This window comes from Giraffa tippelskirchi, chromosome 11, assembly GCF_054371585.1.
Source record: "Giraffa tippelskirchi isolate mGirTip1 chromosome 11, T2T-mGirTip1v1.2.pri, whole genome shotgun sequence".
Lineage (NCBI taxonomy): Eukaryota > Metazoa > Chordata > Mammalia > Artiodactyla > Giraffidae > Giraffa > Giraffa tippelskirchi.
In genome coordinates, this window is record NC_137285.1 from 102,051,957 (window position 1) to 102,065,371 (window position 13,415).

At 48.8% G+C, this 13,415-nt stretch overlaps 1 protein-coding gene and 2 long non-coding RNA genes across 4 annotated transcripts in view; 2 read left to right on the forward strand and 1 right to left on the reverse strand.

The window, feature by feature from the left end:
* The window catches only part of BUD13 (BUD13 spliceosome associated protein), a 310,128-nt gene that overhangs the window by 35,937 nt on the left and 260,776 nt on the right, over positions 1 to 13,415 (reverse strand). The gene's annotated exons all lie outside the window — the stretch shown is intronic.
* Positions 1 to 13,415, forward strand: part of LOC145527946 (uncharacterized) — a 47,395-nt gene that overhangs the window by 1,092 nt on the left and 32,888 nt on the right. The window lies entirely within an intron of this gene.
* On the forward strand, positions 9,020 to 9,684 carry LOC145527949 (uncharacterized). The gene is made up of 2 exons (XR_014070029.1): positions 9,020 to 9,097; positions 9,568 to 9,684. It is a non-coding gene; the product is annotated as an uncharacterized LOC145527949 (long non-coding RNA).

Here is a 13,415-nt window from a genome sequence, read left to right on the forward strand (position 1 = left end):
AAAGAGACTAGTTTTATTCTTTGGCTCATAAAATTTCTCTGAGAGTAATTCCAGGAAAGAAATTCCCAAAATATTTTGAACACTGGTAGGGTCATTAGAACAAAAGCAGCATATCAAGGAAGACAAGCTATGGTTACAGAAGCTCTAGATTTCAAATTGACAGACATTTAAAGAACCCCAAATACTTGCTGGACAAGACCTAGACTCTTCTGTGTTCTGCTCCCCGAAATCCGACATGGGAATGGGGTATGGTACCTCAACAAATGACTCTTCAGACACCAGCTGGGTGTCCTACAATTCAACTCACATCTGACACCATCTACCCAGAGATAGCATAAGAATCCACAGGTTAAGGGCTCCATCACACACACACACACACACACACACACACACACACACACACACTCCCCAGTTGAGAAGCCAGTTGAAAGTCCAGGTTGCACCTGTGCTTCTGACTGACAGGCTATAAATCAGTTTGCCACAACCTCCTCCTTGAGTCTGATTAGTTCGCTAAAGTGGCTCACAGAGCTCAGAGTACATTTGACTTACTAGATTACCAGTTTATTATAAATGGGTACAAGTCAGGAACAGCCTGATAGAAGAGATAGATGCACAGGGCAAGATATGGCAAAGGACACAGAGCATCCATGCCCTCTCCTGCCAAGACACTCCCCAAATTTCCACGTTTTCATCAACCTGGAAGTCCAAACCCCATCCTTCTGGGTTTTTACAGAGGCTTTATTACATGGGCATGATTGATTAATTTATTGGTCATTGGCAGTTGATTCAGCCTCCAGCCCCTTTTTTCCACAGGAGGTGGGGGTGGAGAACTGAAAGTTCCAACCCTCAGGTTGGTTCCTCTGGCAACCAGCCCCTATCCCTGAAGGACCTAGGGGCATTCTAAACACCATTAACGTAACAAACATAACACTATTAACATAACAAAAGACACCTACACCACTGTTTCCAATCCATAGTTCCAACTGTGTGCCTAGTCCTGTCTGACTCTGTAACTCATGGACTGTAGGCAGCCAGGCTCTTCTATCCATGGGATTTTCCAGGCTAGTAATCCTGGAGTAGGTTGCCATTTCCTACTCCACGGAATCTCCCCAATGCAGGATCGAATCCATGTCTCTTGAGCATCACCTGCATTAGCAGGAGGATACTTTACCACTAGTACCACCACTAGCAAATTCCTAGGGTTTTAGGAGTTCTGTGCTAAAAATAGGCATTGAAGACCAAACATATATTTCTCCTTACAAATCACTGTGTGTAGCTAAACAAAAACAAAAATTGCAAGATTCTTCCAATCTCTTGTGGGAAGGGACACAGAGAGGATGCCTATAAAAAGCACTAAACATCCATGATACAGAGCAGACTGTAAGGATTGTAACTAAGATACAAAGTCAACCATAAGGATTGGGTGACGTATCTGGCGGAGGGGTGGAGCCTTCTGACCAGAGGGCCTGGAAGGGGGTTTCTGAAGGAGATTGCATTGAGCTGGCCTTTAAAGAAAGCTTCCCAGGCTTTTCACCATGTGGCACAAACAGAAAATGGGATCAGCTGGCTGGCTCATTGGGACAAGTGGGTAAGGCTGCCCTTGGATGGGAGCACAGGCCAGGAAGGATTCCAGTGGCCCCAGCCCCATCTGGCTGCAACTCGGGGCTAAGGGGAATTAGCACCTCACTACACACCACTTGGGAAGCCCTGCCTTGAAGGAGGGGCAACCTCAGCAGGTGGGTGGGAGAAGGAAAAAGTTCACAGGCACAGGGCAGACAGATCGAAGTATCCAAGTATCCGGTGTATTCTGACAACATGCTAATATCCTGTTTGGTAGCAGCCCAAGGGGCAATCAGGGAGTTGTGACTGAGAAGGCAAGCTGAGGCCAGGGAAGTAGGGGCCTTGCGCGGAATGTTACAGCATAAAGAATTGATTCCACAGTCAACTAAGTGCCTTTCAGAGTTACTGATAGGGAGCTGAACGGTGTGTTTGGGGGGAAAAAAATCCTCACATTTCTAATGGTTTACTTAAAAACAGGCATAAATAATAAAACTTTAAACAAACAGACACATCCCCAAAGCTAGATTTCAGGCCTCTCTCCTGCTTCGAGCTTAGCAGGGTGCCCTGCTTTCAGAAAAAGGCCCAGGTGATTCAGAAATAAGATGAAAACCTCTAATCCCCACTGTTTTTTTTTTTTTTTTTTAATGCTGTGAAGCTAAAAAGTAAACACCAATGTTTCCTTGGGGGCTCAGGGCCCCCAGGAACTAAAAGCAGGCAGGCTCCTTCATGTAATTTTCTGTTCATCCTACTAGTAGCCTGAGTTGCCACTGCTGTTGTCCACCCCAACTGAAATGAGAAAAAATACACACACGACTTGTAAGCAAGCAAACACCCAGCCGTGTTGGAGATGGCAGAGAATGGAAACGCGGCCTGGAGAGTCCTTCAAGATGGCTGCCGGTGTTGCTATGGAAATTTAATTCCCCGCTAGAAGCAAATCATTCAAAAGGCCAAGAATGGCCATGTTAGGTCAAAAACGAACATGAACTGGGGGAAAAGATTGCTTTTCAAGAGAACCAGATAATTAATTTAGCAGAGGAGCCACCCTACGAAGAGAAAATTACAGATACCTCATGTGAGGGATCTTTATTCTGTGAAAGTTCAATTTTTGAAAAAGCGCCTATGAGGGATATGGTGCAGAGGAGTGTTCTCCATTTCAGTAGAGGAGTTTACATGGCGGCCAGAGGGATGGAGGTGAGGGGGTCAGGAGAAACTTTCCCGGCAGAAGAGCTGTTAAGACACTGATCCATGTTCCCGAGGAGAGTCAAGAATCTGTTTCTCTAGGAATTCTAAAGAAAAGTGAAATTAGGTACATGTCCCAGGTGGTTCAGGTTAACACCTGCCAACATTTTTTAGTTTGAAACCTTTGGAAGAGTCCGAACACCATTTGCTCAGGTCTAACTCAAGGTTAGAGACCCATGGTCTCTCCCCCGCCCCCCCGCCCCCCCCCCCCCGCCTCCGCCCAATCTCGTAGGTGTGTACACATAAAACTAGTGTAAGCCACATAAGCTGACCCACGCATAGATGTGAAACAGGAGAGAAGCGGGCAGGGCACAACCTTTAAAGAATGACATGGCCGTAGCACATGACAAAAACCAGTTAGAACCAAGATGGTGAAAGATTCAACTTCTGACAGACCTTGAGCCTCATCATACACTCATAATACATAAGCATGCTAAATGACACACTCACCCATGACAGTTCCAAGGCCCACCATAAGAGGCCAAAAAGTGGGTGGTAGCCCAATTCCTGGAAATCTCCATCCCTTCCCCAAAACAATTGGAATAACACTCATTAACCTATGAAATTACCCAGCCCATAAAAACTAGGCACATCATATTTCCAAGCTCTCTCTCACGCACCTTCTGAGATGTCCTACACTCTGTCTGTGGAGTGTGTTTCTCTCCAAATAAATCCACTTCTTACCTGTCACTTCATCTCCAAATTCTTTCACAACAAAGCAAGAACTTACATTCACTGGGAACAGATGTAGCGGCCTAAACAATCAATCCACAGGCCATGTATGGACGTCATCCTCTGACCCAGGCACTCTCTTCTGCTTTTCTCCTCTGTGTTTGCTCTCACCTCTACTCATCACTCTCCTGCCCACTGTCCAAAACTTTATTAAGGAAACTGACAGTTCAATCGGCAAATATTAATTGGGTTGGGTTTGAGGCCCTGTGTTAGGTTCTGTGGGGAAAAATGAAGAGGTAAAGACTGTATTCTTGCCTTCAGAGAATTTGTCTGAGGGCTTCCCTGATGGCTCAGTGGTAAAGAATCCACCTGCCAATGCAGGGGGGACACAGGTTTGACCTTTGATCCGGGAAGATCCCACATGCTGCAGTAAGCCCGTGCGCCACAACTACTAAGCCTGTGCTCTAGCCTGGGAGCCACAACCACTGAGCCCACGTGCTGCAAGTCCTGAAGCCCACGTGCCCTGGAGCCTGTGCTCCACAGCGAGAGAAGCCACGGCAGTGAGAAGCCTGCACACCACAATCAGAGAATAGCCCTGCTTGCAGTAACTAGAAAAAAAGCCTGTGAAGCAACAAAGATCCAGCACAGACAAATAAAAAAATAAAATTTAAAAAAACTTATCTGAAAAGAAGCTGGAATGTGAACATATAAAAACATAACAGGTCAGTTTGAGAGGGTAGCTGAGAAAAGGTAAGCACATTCAGGGTTCTGTTAAAGGAGAGCTTCTTTCTTGCTGGGCTGGTCAGAGAAGGCAGGAAGAGCCTTCAGTTATGGTTAAAAAATAACATAAATTTTATCATAGTAACCATTTTTAAGTGTACAGTTCAGTAGTAAGTTTTTTTTTACATTAGTGTGCAATAGACCCCTGGAACAATTCATCTTACAAAACTATAAAACTCTATATGCATTAAAAAATAACTGTTTCCCTCACCTCCAAGCCCCTGGCCACCACCATTCTGTTTCTATGAATTTAACTACGTTAGATACCTCACATAAGTGGAATCATACTTTAATTGTCTCCTTGTGACTAGCTATGTCACTTAACATCCACATATCATGTATCAGAATTTCCTCCCTTTTTAAGGCTGAGTAATATTTAATTGTAGGTTTATAACACATTTTGCTTATCTATTCTTCCATCTGTGGCAGGAAGGGGGACCCCTTCAGGGGCCTAAGAATGGGCTCTTGTCTAACACTTGGAAATGAATTGCCTGATGAGACACACATGCTGACAAAGCAAGAGATTTTATTGGGAAGGGGCACCCAGGTAGAGAGCAGCTGCTGCTGCTGCTGCTAAGTCGCTTCAGTCGTGTCCGACTCTGTGCGACCCCATAGACGGCAGCCTACCAGGCTCCACCGTCCCTGGGATTCTCCAGGCAAGAATACTGGAGTGGGTTGCCATTTCCTTCTCCAGAGCATGAAAGGGAAAAGTGAAAGTGAAGTCGCTCAGTTGTGTCCGACTCTTAGCGACCCCATGGACTGTAGCCTACCAGGCTCCTCCATCCATGGGATTTTCCAGGCAAGAGTACTGGAGTGGGGTGCCATTGCCTTCTCCGTAGAGAGCAGCAAGGTAAGGGAATCAAGGAGAATTGCTCTGCCACATGGCTTGACATTTTGGGTTTTACAGTGATGGGATTATTAGTCTCTCGGTTGCCTCCAGCCAATCATTCTGACTCGGAGATCCCTCCTGGTGGTGTATACATCACTAAGCAGAGATGTTTTTCAGTGAAAAGGATTTTTGGAGTTTGGTAGGACACGTGGACTGGCATCTCCTCTCTCCTTTTGATCTTTCCTGGATTTTCTGGTTGGTAATAGCTTATTAACAGTTCCACATTCCTTACCAGGACCTCCTGTTTAAGATAACTCATGCAAGTGGTTCCCATCTGGTCTGGCTGAGGTGGTCAGCCAGTGGTTCCCCCATCAGTGAATATGAGTTGCTTCCCTCATGGATACTGTGAACAATCCTGCTGTGAATGTGGGTGTGCCAGTATGTCTTTGAGATCCAGCTTTCAATTCTTCTAGATGTATACCCAGAAGTGGAAAAGTGGAATTGCTGGATCACATGGTAGTTTTACGTTAACTTGTTTACTTTGGGAAACCACCATAGTGACTGGACCACTGTACAATCTCACTAAAAGTACATGAGGGTTCCCCTTTCTCTGTGTTCACCTCAACACTTGGGTTTTTTGTTTTTGACACTGGCCATCTGGGTGTGAGGTGATATCTCATTGGGGTTTTGTTTGTATTTCTCTGATTAGTTACGTTGACCATCTTTTCATGTGCTTGCCAGCCATCTGTATATCATCTATTCCTTTTCCCACACCTCTGCAAGAGACCCTCAAACACTCACAGGCAAGTCTGGCTCAGTCTGTGGGAGTCACTGCTTCTTTCCCCTGGGTCCTGGTATGCACAAGATTTTGTGCCCCCCAAGTGTCTCTGGCAGGTATGGGGTTTGATTTTAATATGATTGTGCCCCTCCTACCACCTCATTGTGACTTTTGTCCTTGGACGTGGTATCTTTTTTTGGTGGGTTTCAACATCCTCCTGTCAATGGTTGTTCAGCAACTAGTTGCAATTTTGATGTTCTCGCAGGGGAAGATGAGCTCACATCCTTCTCCTCCGCCATCTTAAATCAGAGTTTGGGGTTATGCCTGGGAGGTTGTTATTAAAGGAAGGACATCTTGAGCAGAGTTTGAAGAGGAAAAAAAGTCCAGACAGGTAGAAAGGAGACAGGCTTTGCCAATTCAGGGTGCATTAAAGAAGGTGAGTCAGTGGGCTGTGCTGAGTTAGAAGGACAGTGTGTTTGGGCAGGGTCTCCAAACCAAGATCCTGTAACCCTTTGTTCAGCATTTGGAGAGGCGGCAGGCACCAGATGCACACCTTACTTAGCTCAACTGAAATTCTGCAGTTAAACAGGACTGGCTCCCTTGTTACTCCATCTCTCAGGCACATGATTGGGCAGAAAGGACTCTGGGCTCCATCCTCATGCCAAGTGACTGCTGGTGCAGCCCTTTACATTTCTAGCCTTATTTTGAGCTTCCAAGTGACTGGCACTGTGGCCCGCTCCCTGCCCCCGGCTTGCCTGCTGTGTCTGAGGCAAGAACCCAGGCAAGAAAAAAGCTGATGCTGGGAAGGGATCTCAGGTGAGGTTACAGGATCAGCCTGGCACTGTCTGGTGACAACCGAGGGATACTGCGGGTTGCACACTGCCCTGCCTCTTGGGCCACCCCTCCAGCCAATGGATTTTAAGGTCCTCTGTCTTCACTGGGAGTGGGGGAGGAGCTGGATCTGTCAGTGCTGAGACCCCCCCACCCCCCACCTTCCCAGTGTTCCCAAACACCTGGCTACACTTTCTGTGTGGCATTTGCTGCATGGGGAAATGTTCCTCACACACTATAATGAAGCAGGTGACAAAAAGAAAAGTATTACTGCATGAGATTCCCATTGAAAGACAAAGAGCAGAGAGAAAGGGAAGGCCTGCGAGGTGACACACCTCCCATATTAATAGTGGCTGCTTCCGGCTAGTGGAATATGGATGAATTTTTTTTCTTTGTGCTTTGCTGTATTTTCCAAATTTTTGACCATGAATATGTATTCCTTTTGTAATCAGAGGAAAGGACAGCACATGGTAATTTTTAAAAGCCTTTGTTGGGCTTCATGCCCACTTGGGCTTGGTGCTGTTACAGATTCCACACAAAACTGTCAAGTCCTTGACCCCTAGTCGGGCTTCCCAGGTGATGCAGTGGTAAAGAACCTGCCTGCCAATGCAGGAGGCATAAGAGATCCATCCCTGGGTCAGGAAGATCCCCTGGAGGAGGGCATGGCAATCCACTCCAGTATTCTTGCCTGGAGAATCCCATGAACAGAAAAGACTGGAGGGCTACAGTCCACGGGCTCACAAAAAGTCGGACACGACTGAGCGACTAACACATTTCTGACCCCCAGAGCTCCTCAATCCAATCTGCCCAAGAGGCCAAAGACATTCGTGGAGAGCCACAAAACAGCCCTTGACACCAGACCAGTCAGGGAAGAGAAGATTGACCCGGGCACAGGACAAAACATGATGGATCCATAAAGAGAGGTGGGCTTCTCTGGGAACTAGGGTTACCTTCATCTCTCCTCGGATCAACCCAGAGCACCTTCCTGGAGGTGCTTCCTCCCTTCCTGGAGGAAGGGACAACGAGAAGGGCTCTTTCAGAAGCTAGAAGGAGATGGCCTTGCAGATGAGACTGAAGAAAACCAGGTATGCCCGGATCTCCCCAGCTCAGGAGAAATCACCACACTTTCAAGGACCAACTCTTTCTGGATGGAGATGGGCTCGGTAAGGAAACTGGAATGAGTTCAGCCAGACGGAGAGGAGACTGAAAGACAGTATCTTGATTTGAATCACCAGTACAAAAACATGGCAAGTCTCTGGATTCTAACATCAGCCATTTCTCTTCCTCCCCCATGGGTCCTAAAGATAGTCCAGAGTGAGAAAGGAACCCAGGAGACAGCACCAGACAGGGTGGAAATAAAAGTTCTCCCCCGGGTGATCCGCCTTAGAATATAAAGCTAGACTGCGGACTGCTTTCTTGTCTAAGAGATGAAAGCTGTAACTCCTGTCCCTGGTGTGTGCAGAACACCGCACCACCCCCCAGAGCTTTGGCACAATACCTCTTGCGAAACGGAAGGAGAAACTGAGGCTCAGAGGAACAAGTGACGCGCCCAAGGCAGCCCAGGGCTGGGATACAGCCGAGGGCTCCAGATTCTGGAATCAGCCTTCCCATCCCTCCACCCACCAACAGGAAGGGCTCTCCTGTGGTCTGGGACCTGCTCTCTGAGAAACCAGACCCCCTCTCAGTCTGCTCTCCCCGCAGAGCCCCAGCGCTTCCATGTTGCCCATCTTGGCACGTCAAGCTTGACCACAGCCATTCCTTATCATTGGAAAGACATCATTCCCGGGGTCGCAAGCAGGAAATCCGTGGCGAGGGTCCTGTTATCCACAAGCCCTGTAGGACAACGACGACCGGTCCGCACAAGCCTCCACGGCCTCAGCTTGTACCAGCTGCCTTTGTTAACTATAGAATAGGGCGCCCCCTCCTGGCAGATGAGTTAGAACACAAGGCTCTTCTGGTGCCCACGCCTCCCACCCAGGGGCCTGTGGATTTCAGCTCCTGTTCAGCGCAGAGAAGGGGGCGACCACTGCAGGGCAAGCTATGGACCACACCCTGAGGATCTAAACGCCCACCCACCCTGTCCCCGACACCCTCTCCCCCGGCAAGAGCACCGACCCGGTTTTCTCTCAAGCTTCCCACTCGGTGATCAGGAAGGCTCCTCATCCCGCCCCCGCCCCTTGCCAATGGTCTGGATTGGATTTCTAACTCCCTCCGTGGAGCTGATGAGATCTCATTCCCAGGAGGAACCCAGCACTTTCCTCATCCTCTGCCCACCCACCCCCACCCCCACCCCCAGCCCCCTTGGAGAGCTCCTTTATGCTCTATTTTTAGTTTCTTGATTGCAAGTGAGAAGCTGGAATCAGAGTATGCCAGGAAACTGCGGCAGAAACCAACCCAGGAAAAAAATGGTCAGCAACGGGGGGAGGGGGAGTTAGGGGAGTAGGATGCCAAACTTTCCGGGGTGGGAAGCCGGACGGTGGTGGGTGTGGCATCCACCCACCTCTAGGCCAGAGCACAGCAAAGTAGCTTTGGTAAAGTCACAGGGCTAGATGGACCCCTAGAGGCCACCGAGGGTAGCCCCCTTTCCAGAGTCGGACACCGAGTCCCACAGTTGGGTAAGACAAGGCCGAGAGAAACTCCCTGATTTCGGAGGCTTCCTGCTCTGGCCCTGTGCGAGGAGAGCCGAGCTTGATGCTTCGGAGGTTTAGCACCCTTATTCCGAGGTTCATTCTTCAGGCAGGTGCCATCAGCAAACCAGCCAGCCAGGTCCGAAAGAAACAGGCCGCCGGCGTAGCCCGCGGGCCAGCCCGGACCAGATCCATCCCGCAGCCGGCCGGGCCACCCTGAAGCAGACCAGGGCTCCTTTCCCTTTCCGCAGGAGTCAGCGGCGGTCCTCGGCCTCCACCAGCTGCCGCATCTCCTCCCGGAGAACAGACAGAAAGGATGCGGGGGCCAGAGCGCTTCCCCGATGTGCCGCCGCACTCCCTAAATGAATGAACTGGCAGTTCCAAACGGCGGCGCAATTGGCAGTTATTGCTGGCAGTTTATCAGCATTAACTGATTAGGCCTGGGGATGATGGATCCCCTGTCTCGCTCTGCCTGCCGCCCCGAGGCCCGTGCTCCACCCTCCGCCGTCCCTGGCAGCCCTGAGCTACCCAGCTCCTCGGAGACCCTCCTTGCCCGGTAGCGGCCTCCCGCCCGCCCCAGCCCCTCACTCACCGGCTCCCAATCCCCACTCTCCCTCCCCCAAAAGGAGACACATTTAAATAAATAAAACAAAATTCAAATGAGGACACTAAATCTCCCCGGCGTTTAATTGATGATCATTATGCTTGGGAACCTAAACTCTTTTAATTTCACTGCGGTGCAGGGAGATGAATTATAGAATTACAGTCGCCAATTATCAATCACGCCTTTGCTCTGAGTCTCCTGGCTACCCAGCCGGCTCGCCCTCCCTCTCACAGGCCAGTGGGGGAAGAGGTGGGATAATAGCACTGGAAACAGGAGTTCAGCCTAGGGAGGTGGGTTGAACTCCGAGTTTTGAGGTACCCTGGGTGTCTGTCTCTCTCTGCCATCACCCCATTTCTGGCATACCACCTTTCCACTTAGTTTTGTTTTTTTGGACGCAACAGAGAAAGAAAACCTTTTGCATTTAGAGCTTGGTGTTTAATTCATTTTGTTCAGGGTATGATGTGCTTGTAGCTTCTGTTTCCACAATGGGCAGGGTTCCAACAGCAACTTCTGCCCCAATCTCAGCAGCTGCTCAGCTGGGGCCCACCCTGTTGAGGATTTAAAGAGACTCCCAGGCAGGCTTGAGAGCACTGCCCACCGCAGGCTGCCCGAGCTTGGCTTCCACCACTAGGGATGACTCCGTTGCCCCCTCCTTCCTGTCCTCCTTCACAGTGAAAATAATAATAATAATCTGAATAATAATTTCCACCAAAGCTGTGAATGATTTGCATTTGTATAGAGCTCTGCAATTTTACAAAGTGCTTTCATGTGCATTATCTCATTTGATCCTCCCAATAATCCTGAGAGAGGTCCAGAGAGCAGGTATTTTTGTTATTCAAACGTTTATACATTCATTTGACTAACATTTATTGAGTTTCTACTTTGGGACCAGTCCCTTGGGATACAAAGGCATGGAAAAAAAATAAGAGAGAGGAGTCCTTCCCCTAAAAATTCAGTCTACCGGGGGAAACTTCTAAGTGAACAGAAAAGGAAAAGGCCAAGAAGATGAAGAATTCAGCTTCTTGAGGGGAGGAACCAGGGTTCAGAGAGGCAAGAATTGATGCTTCTGAATTGTGGTGCTGGAGAAGGCTCTTGAGAGTCTCTTGGACAGCAAGGAGGTCAAACCAGTCAATCCTAAAGGAAATCAGTCCTGAATATTCTTTGGAAGGACTGATGCTGAAGGTGAAGCTCCAATACTTTGGCTACCAGATGCGAAGAGCCAGCTCATTGTAAAAGACCCTGATGCTGGGAAAGATTGAAGGCAAAAGGAGAAGGGGACGACAGAGGAAGAGATGGTTAAATAGCATCACTGACTCAATGCATGAGAGTCTGAGGAAACTCCAGGAGATAGTGAAGGACAGGAAAGTTTGACGTACTACAGTCCATGGGGTCACAGAGTCAGATAGGACTTAGCGACTGAACAACAACAAAGCAGCAACCTACAGTCAGTCAAGTGACAAACCTGCTGCATTGGGCTCTAAGTATGTGCTCCCCTACCCCTCGCCAGTCACCCCCCCAACAACACACACATGACTATAGTGTCATCATTCTCTTTTTCTGATCTATTTTTTTTAAGTATCCATATGAATTCATTTCTAGCCTTGGATCCAAAACAATTATCCTCATAGGTAAACAGTATGGGAACCTTTGACACCCAGTCTCTCAAGGGCTTCCCTTGTGGCTCATGGTAAAGAATCTGCCTGCAATGCGAGAGACCTGGGTTTGATCCATGGGTTGGGAAGATCCTCTGTAGAAGGAAAAAGCTACCCACTCCAGTACTCTGGCCTGGAGAATTCCATGGACTGTATAGTCCATGGGGTCGCAAAGAGTCGGACATGACTAAGCAACTTTCACTTTCACTCTCAAGTATCCTGCTGCCCCATAAAGAGAGATGCCCAAGTCCTGTCCTCACTGGGCACCTGGCACCTGGGGCTCCTTCCTATGGGATATTCTATTTTAGCTTCTGGTCAAATTTTCACGATTGATTGGTTGGTTGGCTGACTCGTTGGTTGTTTATCATAACCTGTTGTGTTCCAAAAAGAATTTGAGGTGGACCATGGCAGTGTGTTCTCTCCTACATGGGTCAAAGGAATAAGCTTGGCCTGTCCACTAGTCACTCCTGTATTCATCTAATGGCCCCATCCCCAGCTTTAGTCCAAGGATGGAAGTCAAAGGCTGACTCTGATCCATGGATTCCTAACCACCCCAGGCCCACTGACTGCAGGATCTGAGGGAAGTGAAATTAATCTTGGCCAGGTCGCTTAGCTCAGATTCCCCCTGCAAAGAGGCTGGGCCCTCAGATTCCCAGAGGCAAGGGAAACAGAGCAAGGGGACCCTCTCAGCAGAGCCAGACCACCCTTCTTACCTCTTGGCTGAGCTAAATATATCCAAGAGGAGGTCCTGCAGGGATCATAGGCTGGATCAGAACACACCAGTTTGCCTGTCCAAAGCCAGGACAGCTCTATTCTGTCACCAGCTGGCTTCCCTGGGCTCTGGGCCACTGGCCTCCAGCCATGGGCCAGGCACCCAGCCACACCAAGGAGCCAGCAGCTTTGGCATGGAGTAGTCATGTAACATTCTCATAGGCCTTGGAAGGCTGAGATGGAACCTGGACACTGTGAAAATTATGTCTCCACCCTTAGGTAGGGAGGGCATCCCAGCTTCTCCCTGGTCCTAAGGACTTCCTTCTTCCCAGCCACATTCCACTCCCATCTTCATGCTACAGAACACGGAAAGTTTACCTTTCAGCTACTGCATCCTTTGGGCCTCCCATCCCCTCTACACACCCCAGCTTTTTTATATCTGTGTCTCCAGGGTCCTGCCTCTTGAGCTCCATCCCAACCCTCCCTCCACTCCATCTACCTTGCAAACATCTCTGCAGCCTTCAATACTTCAAATACTCCCTCCTCTGGGAAGGCTTCCTAGCTACACCCTCTTCACCACTAAATCAGAATTCACCCTCATCCTCCAAGCATCCTAAATTTTGCACAGACTGCAGTCTGCCCCCAAATCACATGCTGTAACTGCTCCTCCCCTGTGCTCTGAGCACCTTCAAGGCAAAGCTGGCTTCTGTCATTACTGTGCCCTTGTGCCTTGCCCATATCAGAGCTTCAACAAACATTTATAGAACTGAACTTAAGCTTTTCCATAAGCTGAAGGTCCAATACTTTGACCACCTGATGTGAAGAGCCTTATGCTGGGAAAGATTGAAGGCAAAAGGAGAAGGAGGTAGCAGAGAATGAGATGATTGGATAGCATCACCGACTCAATGGACATGAATCTGAGCAAACTCCAGGAGATAGTGGAGGACAGGGGAGCCTGGCGTGCTGCAGTCCATGGGGTCACAAAAAGTTGGACACAACTTAGCAACTGAACAACAACAACCCAATTCATCCCAGTTTTAGCACTGGAACTTCTGTATCCTGGGAAACTCAGCAGTCCCTGGCAAACCAAGTGGCCGATGGCCCTGCTCTGTGAGTCCTCACTGAGAGCTGA